Source organism: Wyeomyia smithii, chromosome 3 (assembly GCF_029784165.1).
Source record: "Wyeomyia smithii strain HCP4-BCI-WySm-NY-G18 chromosome 3, ASM2978416v1, whole genome shotgun sequence".
NCBI lineage: Eukaryota > Metazoa > Arthropoda > Insecta > Diptera > Culicidae > Wyeomyia > Wyeomyia smithii.
Window position 1 is genome coordinate 9,570,501 of NC_073696.1, and position 10,917 is coordinate 9,581,417.

The window sequence follows — 10,917 nt, forward strand, 5'->3', positions numbered from 1 at the left end:
TTACAGCAGCATCGTTTGATGGGGAATAAATTAAATTACATTTTAATCAAGTTCGGCTCTCCCCACGAGGTGAAACTTTTATTGCTGGATCCATTAAAATACGCACCAACAGTAAACCGAGTGAACAAGTGAAAAATTCGACCCGTAACGTTGCACCGTAATTATAAAATTTAATGAAATATGCCAACCAGAGCCGCTCAGGGTTCAGCGAAAGGGTCCCTTATTTTTCGGAGGGTCCATTTTTCATTTCGATTGCATGATGGATTATCGCCGGACGGCCGACTTGACGACCGATGGAGCGAGTCAGTGCTCGCGAAAACTGCACATTGGATGCATGTAAGCAATTAACCGCATCGTCGTCGTCTTCATCGACGTCGAATGGGGACGGTGATGGCGATAGCACTTACATACTGTTTATCCAGCCTGAAGGCAGCCTCATGGTATAGTCTTTTCTGAAAATTTTCAATAAAATGATTATCAACCTGCTATTCTTGGCGCTTCTTTTTGAGCCTCAATCGAGACTTCATTAGCCATAAGCAAATGTTTTCTTCTTTTTCTAGTTACGTGTGCTCCATCACTACTCCGATCATATGACGAAATCAAAAAACTTGGCGACGATTTCCATTCCGTTCACGCACATGGCAATCACGGTCCTGTCTATCCCTACACCCCGTCCTTCCTCGTTCCGAGGTTCATCGGAGGACCGGATAGCTACCGATACGGCAGCAGTGTAGGTTTTGCATCCGAACGCCAAAGACTTCGTCTCGGCCGGTAAATAACTATGCGGCGGAAACCGCGAACTGAGCAGATTCTCGTTTAATAAAGTTATTATCTCTTTACGGAGAGAGAAAATTTCCGTTTTAATGTCTTTTAAATTACGGCGTAAATTTTCAGGGACTTTGCGTCTCCTTGGCGGCCACGATGCGATGGTCTCGGCCTGAGCGACTCGCTCGTAAGCGATCTGTAATTTGGGTAATTCTAAAAGGCATGCAATTCGCGGGTCATGAACCAAAGCGGCCTCGGGGCGGTGTTCCGTTTTGTAGACAGACAACCTTCGAGCTGATTTCGCCAGTATGAAAAGGGGGGTTCGCACATCGTATCATGACCGGCATCATATTCCGAACCGAGAGGGTGTTGATTTCATTTTGCAAAAGCGCGAACGTTTACTTTGCTCGCTTTGGCAGAAAATGTACCGCTTTCGAGCGAACGAACGCGCACTCGTCAGGACAAAACCGAGACGTCAACGTCCCTGGGATCAAGGGTGAGCGCCGTCGCACTGTGAAATGTTTATTAAATTATGCGTCCTTACGTAAACATTGCAGTTGTCACACAGTGGAACATACGGAATTTCACACGGTCCTGGAAGAATTGTTGGCGTCTTGTGAAGTTAATTGTGACTGAATAGCGTAACCGGGTATGTCTATGTCGCATTTCAATTGTGCCTTCGTGGGAGAGAAAATATGTTTAAATGTCAAAATGTTGATATTTTGTCGACAAATGAACTCGTTGAAAGTGTATGCTGAAAAGGATGTGGGGGCTCGGAAAATATCTTTTAGAGTAGGTTGGACCTTAATGATATTGTCTTTAAACATGACAAAAGTTTTATTTAAAGGAACTTCAGCAAATTAATTATCATTATGTGGTTCATTTCAAATATTGAGAGCTATTTTTTGGTACAATTACTCATTTTGTTTTCACATACGAAATTCACTTGTTCAATTATAGGAAGAAGAAGAGAAGGCTGGAACATTTATTAAGACAGCTTAACAATAATAAAAACTGTAATATTTTTTTATTTGTTCACTTGTTTGTTTATTGTTAACTAATGAATGGAATTTGAAAACTATCTAAACCAACAGATGTGAATCATTAAAAATAGTCTAGCTGCGAGCAATTTCCGCTTGTAGAAAAAAGGTATACTTCCAAAATCAAACAATTGGCCAGTTTTGTTGAAGGTACGGATGATTCTAGTGACTTGCTCAAAAGAGTCAATTTGTTCAAAAATCACTTTAGCTGCAACCTTTGCCTGTTGAAATCTTTTCCTTTTTTCAAGGCAAGCAAATCCCAACAGGTTGCAAAGGTGTTCATATGGAGCAAGATTCAGCCTGTCTGTTCAAGGAAATCAAAAAAAAATGCTTATGCAGCCTTTCAATCCTGTAAATCCAAATAGTTGAATATGGAGCCAGTTGACAGCTGACGATTCCACAATGGATCTTACTGATGCAAAGTACAAAGATTTTAAACAATGCGCATCAGTGAAATCTTTTTATACTTTCATCAGAAATCCCTGCTGATGTCTCGCACGATCGCACGTTTTTAGGCCACAATCCTCGAAAATTTTCAACAATTTTCGTCAGTCGTATAATTCTTCAACGACCTCATAAGTCTATAAATCATCAGCAAACGTGGTCCAAAGTTACCTCCCTGGGGAACACTGGATATGTTTGTAAACCGTTGGGATGTATAGGATCCACGTTTGATGCTCAGACGTCTGTCTCAATGCATAATGGTCCAGAAACAAAATTTCAGGGAAATTTAAGTCTGGAGCTCTATAGAAATATTTTAGAGAAAACTTTTTTCTACAAAGTTGTTATATATGATAAAGCGCTTATAAAAAAAAAATCAAAGCTTGGGGTGACCCAAATTTTCGATAAAATTAGGTATCAAACTTCTTTATCTTTGAAGATAAATCTCATTCGTTCGTTGACAGGCAAAGCGACGGTTCTTTCTGGAGCAGCAGAAAGCGGGTGGTGGCAAATATTAGTCGCTTATGAAAGCGCACACCATCGAATTAAATTTCACATTTGTTCGTAGTTATGTATGGATTGCCGTGTGCGGGTGTAAAATTAATTTAGGATTTTCTTGTCAGGCTGAATGAGTTTGTATTTTTTCTCTCGTATTTGGACTTTCTAAATCTAAAATCGCAATTTTAGTCCGTGTCTTGTACTCACAAGTAGTAGCCTTTAAAAGCGTTTTCCAGAGTTTTGTTCAATTCTTCTGTTTTTTATAAGCCATTTTGAGTGTTGAACATTTCTTAGCTCCCTGTTTTTTTTAATATGTAGCGTAAGAAGTTATTTTGTTTTTCGTTTTATTCGGCGTTTTCACGATATCCTTCTAACTATCATTAGAAGCATTTTCGAAACTGTATTTTTAGGATGAACCCTAATTTGTTTAGTCCAGTTCTTGTAAAAACTTTCTAAGTAAAAAAGTAAAAGCTTTCTCACACGAAAGGACATTACCGTGGAATGGGGTGAAATTGATCACCTGAAAATTTGTGATAAAAAATATTAATAAAAAGGTATTGCTCTTACAACACTAGGCAATGTTAACGTGTCTTTAAACGCAACTTTTGCATGATTCACATACCTGTCAAAGTTAACCTTTGCATGCTCGGTGCAATTTTTCATATTTTCGAAAAATTCTTCTAACTCAAAAAAAAAGTATTGAATTTACCTAAAGCAATCATAGTTGAGGGTTAATTACGTTAAATTTGGAGTAGTGAGTAAAGTTTGATAAAAGCTCAAAAAATGTAATTTTTAACAATGATCATTCCATTCCATTAAAGAAATACTGATGAATTCGCAGGAAACCACAAAGATTTTAATTTCAGAGCCAGTTTTTGAGCTTTTGCAACAAACCGAATTGAAATCGGTTTAACGACGATCAAATAAGAGCAAATTTAGCAACAAGCAGCTCGTGAACCAAAATAAACAAATTTCAACCTGGAATATCGTTATTTTCGTTTCCAAACTAGCTGTGAATGATATTTTTCAGTACAGAAATCATCATTTATCTTTAGCATATCGAAAAAAAAGCACATTGCCAAAGGAATGTATGGATTTAAATGGTGATCAATTTCACTCCAATTTACCTCATAGTACCTTCTAGAATTATCGAATTTATTTCATGAAGTAGACGATAGAAATTTCACCAATAGCCATAGAGGTTTACTGGAGCACATACAGTACTTGTTTTAAAATTATAATATTTCGGGAAAAATGTACATGAAGCTTGTTAATTGTAAATTGTTATAAAAATTGATCAAATTCACCCCGTTCCATGGTACCCTCGATAACTACAGAACAGAGCTCACTGCATTGCGTTTACTGTATGTCTCTGAGGCACATTTCAAACGAGGGGAGCATCTAGGTAGAAAAGTAAATTGCGTTGTTTGCTCTGCATCTTGAAACTGAAAGGAAAAAAACCAGCCGCCTACCACGCCATTTTGCTCTACGAATCTAATCGAATTTATCTCAGTAGTGCGTATCACGGTGTACTTCTGTGTATTCTCACTAGAGCGATTCACCACTCTTGTTTGGCTCAGCTGTGGTGTAAGCAGTAAGTGTATTAATTTTCGGCAAGCGGCAGAAACACAGCACAAAGCAGAAGGAAGAAGTGTGGTGAAAAAAAAAACTGCTACGCGCAGCTGGCCAAGAAGGGAGCGGTAAATAGTCACGCAACCGTTAGAACACCCACAGATTTTTGAATAGCTTGCCAATTAAACAGTAAGAGATATTAAACTAGAACCACCAATAACTAAACTCCACTAAACCCCACAATTATTTCGATTTTTTTTTTCAAATCCAGCCACAAACATCAATTTTAACACTACCGGACTACACCAAACAATTATATGCTTTGAAAACCACAGGACAAAGATCAATTAGAATTGTGAGTAGACAATGTTTTAAACGTGAAATCTGTTTTAAAATATGTAACTTAATGAAACAATAAAGATTCCATAATGAAGACACCAACCGGTGTCGAAACGTTGGACAAAATCAAATAATTGAATAATTGGTTCTTAAACTAAAGACCACTGAGTCGGAATATCCCGACAGCAAAAATATGGTCGGTTCTTAGTTAACATACCAAAATGAAAGAGATAACAGATTGTTTTTTTTTTGTAAATTTCGAGCTAGCTTTGAATTTTATTCTACTGAAAATTTACGTATTTTGGTGTCTAGAAAATTTTTTTTTTTGATGAAGGTTTAAAAAGCTTTTTTTGTTTACAATTATGGCGTAGAACTCCAAAACATATGTTGGGTAGATTTTTTTTAAATTTTCACAATATTTGAAAGTTTTAAGGTTAAAATGCAGTTCTGCGCCATAAAACAATACGGAATACCGTTTTAAATGGCATTTTCTCGTTAACCGAGATCTACTTTTTGGATCGGAAACTGTCCCTCAGATCTAACTTTTCAGCCCACAGCTCAGTTCAGCTCAGAGCCAAAGCATCGCATGACATTCTTTTTTAACATCGAAAAAACAATATCTCGCTTTCATTCTTTATTCGTTAGATCTAGATTTATAATGATTTCAATCTTTATTTTGCTTCCAGTTCTTGGTAATAATAAAAAAACTGGTGTAGTTTTTCAGGTAGTGTTTTGCTTTTCATGCCATTTTTGCATCATTTATGTGCCTTTTTGTGTTTTTTTTTTCAAAATTGGCGTAATGTTTCCAGTATTTCGCTGTTATTTTACTGTTTTTTATGTGTTCTGAATCATTTTAGAGCATTTCTTGAATATTTTACGTGACTTTTTTGTTATATGTGCGAGTAAATTTTCGGCCCAAACAACAATTGAAACAACAATTGAACATAATAAAAAATGGATTGTAATCGTTTGTTGCACTCAGGCTTTGAAATGGTCACGGTAGAACCACTTTTCACTGCGATAATCGTCTTCTTCTTGCTCTGATGCTACCAAGGCTCGCTGTCTGAATACATTCTTAAACAAACATGTCAAATGAGTATCGCCATCACGACGTTATTTTCCTCAAACGTATTTTGACATTTTTTCTAGAAATGAGAATTACGCACGTTGAGTGCGTGTATTCTGGAAATTATTTATATCTTGATCTTGTAATAATATTTCTCAACATAAATGAACGCTGTAGACGGAAATAGGCCGAAATAACATCGCTAAACGATTGACAGTGTGCATCTCTTTGATACGCGAGTGTCGTTTGACTATCCTTTTCTTTCTGTGAGCTGAGCGGCGATGGTTTGGTTATTTTAAATTTACGAGCGAAAGCCGACTGTGACGCACGCTAAGGAAGCGAGATCAAATGAAAATGGTGACCGTTTACAAGCCTGGTTGCACTAATGAAATTCCGAGGTTTTAAGAAACATTTTTTGTTACTACGATGAAATTGTAAAGAAATAAGCAACAACTAAAGTTGCATCGCTGCTTCAAAAAACTTTACACCAACAACGTCGTTCGCGTGGTTGGATTTGTCGTTGAAACGTGCAAACGGCATTTGAAAACCTAACCTTCACTGAATAGTTCTAGTGGGAGGAGCATATAGGTTGCCAAATTGATGGTTGCGAAATACAAAAACCACACACACAAAACTTCTAAAAGTTGCTGTCATGTTCTGAAGCCATGTAACAGCAACTTTTGCTCGATCTTTCGCCTTAGATTTGTTTGTGAGATGAGGTTATTTACTGCGTTGTAACTTTTGGGTACTTGGACTAGAAGTCGCCCAAAAAGTGTGGGTCTCTGAAACGAAATGTGATAAATTGCTTTGCAATTCATTATCACGCTAAGGTGCTGACGAATTGAAGAAGCTGGTAATGACCATTGGCATGATAAGGGAAGAAAAATTTAAAACTGAGCCATGAACTTGCAATTGTTTCTACAGCAAATGACGTAAATAGCAAAAACGAGAAAATTGAACAAAAATTGATAACTGGAGTTGAATCTGTGTAGGTATACCTATATCCTGGGTATAACCTACCAGGACTTTCTCCAGAAAACCCTGTACGCGCAATTGGCGCGGAATTAATACACACAGATTAACGTGGACTAACTGACTTTATTTTCGTACATCACTACTTAAATATACCGTACCGGTAACTCAGAGAGAGAGACTTTCTCCACTCTCTGTTTACCTTACTAATCTCTTAACCTAATCTGGTACTGCTAAAGTACAGGCGGCGTTTTGTTCATAACACAAAACTTGTTTATTTTGGTTGAGTTTGTTTGCCGGTGGCACAGCAGAAGGCTGCGCGAAGTTCTTTGCCACCTGTGGCATAATCTGTTGATACATAGAGTGTTGACAGAGCCGTTCGCGGTCCTCTGTCAAGGGAACCAAATGTTTCGCCTGACTAAAGCATAGCAGAAGGCTATGCCCTTTTAGGAACAAAATTAAACTTTAATTATAAGGCTCGTGACGGAGCATTGGGTTCTTCGCAGGGTGTGACGTCACATCCGCCACCCCGCCTAGTTGGCCATTATCTAGAAGAGACAATGGTCACACGGTCCGTCCTGACGGCCGATAGGTGTGTTTTTCTCTTTTTTATTACAATTATTCTCGCGTTTTTATGCAACTATATACACCGTTGTTTTTTTATAATATGTTTTTTTTTCTCTGGCAAATGAAATTCTGTTATTCAAAACTGTAGCACCGTTTTGAGTTTACATTATCATACATGACATTTTCCTTATTTAGAATTAACAATTGCTTGCTCGCCTGATGCGCTGCGTCGTGAAGATATCAGCTGTTCAGCTGTCGTATTCAAGCGCCGGGTTGCAGGGGGTTTGAAACGAGAGGGTGCGTCTGGCAGTAGAGGTTCTCATCGGTTGGTTGTGGTGTCATCTGGTTCATTCAGTTTGCTCTTTGCTGCCTCAAATTTGACGTTCAGTTTATCAGTTTCACTTAAAACGCAAGAGAGTGTCACTTTCCGGTAATGGTCTGGTAGCAGTTCGATATTCCCAATAATCGATGTTAGAAGGTGACTTTTCTCGCAATAAATACCCGGTGGGTCGTGCTTCAGATATGGGAAATGCACGTGTGGGTGGTAAAATGTGGGTTGATAGTGAATGTAGATTCGTAGTTGATCAGCGTTAATTCCGTAACGTGTTTTAATTGCTTCAATGCCACGTGTTTGAATATTTTTCAGCAATGGTAAATGAGTGGCGTTTAGATCCCGCAATGACTTGATACCTCGCTGGCGCACTAAAGCGGGTAGATAAAGTTGTTCCAATGTTTTAACATCCCATTCTAAATCCGGCAACAATATGAAGCCAATTTCCTCTGACGGATCCTCAAAAACTATGCGATCCTTCTCTTTCCGATGCTCTAGTATATTGTAAAGCCACTCTAAGCTTAGCTGCTCCTTTTGTATATGAGGCAATGTCACGGTTTCATAATCTTCTTCCACCAAATATCTCTTTGGGTGGAAAATTTCACAATATGCCTCTCAGTAGCGGGATATATGATTGTCACCTTGATTTGATTTACTTCCGGATCAGCAACGCACAAAAAATTTCCGTAGGTATCATTAACAAATTCCGTCCTCAGTTGGGACGTGGTTAAGGAAAAAACTTCTTTCGACGGCTGCTATAACACCAGTTGCACTACTTTGCACACTTTCACTGTTCTTCCGAAAAGTTCGTCGTGACGTCGTCAGAATTAGCTTTCGTCACCATGCTCGTTTGATGACGCTTATGATTTTTCAGCTGCCCCTCAGTGAAGGCCGTCTTTTCCAACACAATGATCGCGTAATTGTCACGCGATAGGCTTACAAAATGCCCCAACAGTGAAACGCTCTTGTATGTACTGTTATTGTTCAGGATGCGAACAGGTACGAAGCCTGCCAAATCGTAGCTACGGCTGGTTGGATTGTTCACTTCATCTTTCACCATAGACACCCGCCGTTCGACTCCCCACGCAACCGTCTGCTTCCCTTTTCGCGCTGTACTGGGTATCATGGTATGCTCCCATCTCAGCATCCATTGTAACCTCGGTCGTCTTCGATGATCGGGAACTCGCCCCGTTGTCAATTCTTAGATGCTAGTTGCCCTACTTAGCAAGTGGTGCATTATTTTTTTGCCATTATTTTATCAATTCTTATTTTGGTTTCGTTACTTTTTCCACTTGCTGTTTAAAATTACTGTTCACTCGCGTACGGGCTTCATTCTACACATTCTACATTCTATTATCTACTCTAGGCTTCTACTTACAATCTAGGCCCGTATTTTCTTATTTTCGGATGACATACTTTGGTTTTTCTTCCCCTACTAAGTTGTACATCATTTGTATTAGATTTGATTGAGTATTTCAGTATTTGATTCATCTGATTTTACAAATATAACATTCAATTGTGCATTGTTTACTTCTTTTCCATTATGCACTCTCTAACTTTGATATTTGATGTTTTTTTTTTACATTTAAAATCATTTTGACACATATTAATCCATTTATCTGTATTAGGCTTTTACTTTCCGCTCTAAAATATCAGTTTAACTTGTCTTGTGGCCATTATTGACGCCTTTTTTTTTCATCAAAAAGAGTTCAAATAACTTTCTGCAATTTGAAAAAATAGCACCAATTCTTTGCTTTGGTTACATATTTTCTTCATTTTGCGTTCTTTCCAAATATTTTCCTCCTTCTTCTAATAACAGTTATTCAATAAAATGAATCTGTTTCCGCACAATGTATTATTTTTTCATCTCTCTATTTTTGTTTCATCATGTTTTCATCGAACAAACCGCATTGGTTCAATCTTTTCTTTTCCTTTGTCGAGTATTTCCTGTCTGATTCATAAATAAATCTTTTCATTGTACAAACCGCGTTAATTAAATATTTATCGTTTTCTTCTGTCTTCATTTACAATGTTTATCTAATAACTGGCGTGTTCTTAACACCTCATATCATCTTCTATTTGCACTTAAAATGTCCCGTCACTTTCTCATCTGCTTTATTTCTCGATTTGTCTCTTGCTACTGCCATACTGTCATACTTACACTACTTACACTTCTCCTGGTATGCAGTAGTCTGCATATTTCCTCTCCCCCTTCCATCCGAAGGTGCGACCGCCCGCTCTAGTGATCCCTGAAAGATAAGAAGGTTAGGAAATAAAAGGAAAATCTCACACACTCACTCATTCTGGGTTAATTACTCCCTTGTTTACTCTTTCAGTCAGCATTCACCTCAACCATTCCGGGTTAATTACTTCCGATGTATACACTCACACAACCTTAACTAATGAAAGAATAGTTCGAATCCCTTAAAGTCAGTAGTCTTTACGTCTGGAAAGTTCAGCCCTCTTTTCAAATGTCTTTCCTAGTTCTATTGTTGTCCGTCATTTAAGTCATCTCCATCGCAAAAAAAATTCCCAATACAGCATCCATCGATTTTCTTCTTCGTTTTCCTATTAAGCCAATTGCTATCAAACCTCGTTTTCATGAGGTCTTTTGTCCACTATAAATTCTGCTTAACCTGTGGCCAATCATTTGCGTTAATTCTATGTATTGCGGCAGCAGCTCTGCCTTTCAGTTTTAATAGAATAATATAAACCAATGGAGCGTGTGATACTCCTTCTGGTATCTCCCGAGCAAAATGCTCGATATGATAAACGAACGCTTCTAGTTCGTCTAGCGATCCACCAAATTCTGGGATGCACTGCATGGCATCTGCTTTTGGAAACGTGTACTCCATTATGAAAATAAAACTTTATATATATTTCCTAAAAAAAAATAAAAGGTACTGCGGAACAAATACTATAAGGGCGGAATAAATACTACTATAATAAAAGGCTTATGTAGCCTACTTCCTCTTTTTCCTAGGTATCACTAACGATTCTGTTGACCAGATGTGATAACGTAGCGTGACCGACTCTAATTTCTTCGTCGCGCCATCAAAAAATCTGAACACCAAGTTTCGAACCATTTAGTGTCAACGGTTCAACGTTTATATTTATTAATTAAATAAATAACTTTAGGTTTTCATAATAATTAAATGATTATTTAAAAAAAAATAATCATTTCTATTTAGTGTAATTAAATTAATCAAAGATTGTAAATGTTTACATTAGATGGCGTAAGGTGCCATTCCTTATTCATGAAATAATATTTTAACGTAAACTTCCAACATTATATATCTCTGCCGTCGGTTACTATTTACTCTACC

At 37.7% G+C, this 10,917-nt stretch overlaps 1 pseudogene; it reads right to left on the bottom strand.

Moving 5' to 3' along the window:
* Window positions 1-7,303: 7,303 nt before the first annotated feature.
* LOC129726493 (m7GpppX diphosphatase-like) lies at window positions 7,304-8,717 on the bottom strand (annotated as a pseudogene).
* Between the last annotated feature and the right edge of the window lie 2,200 nt (window positions 8,718-10,917).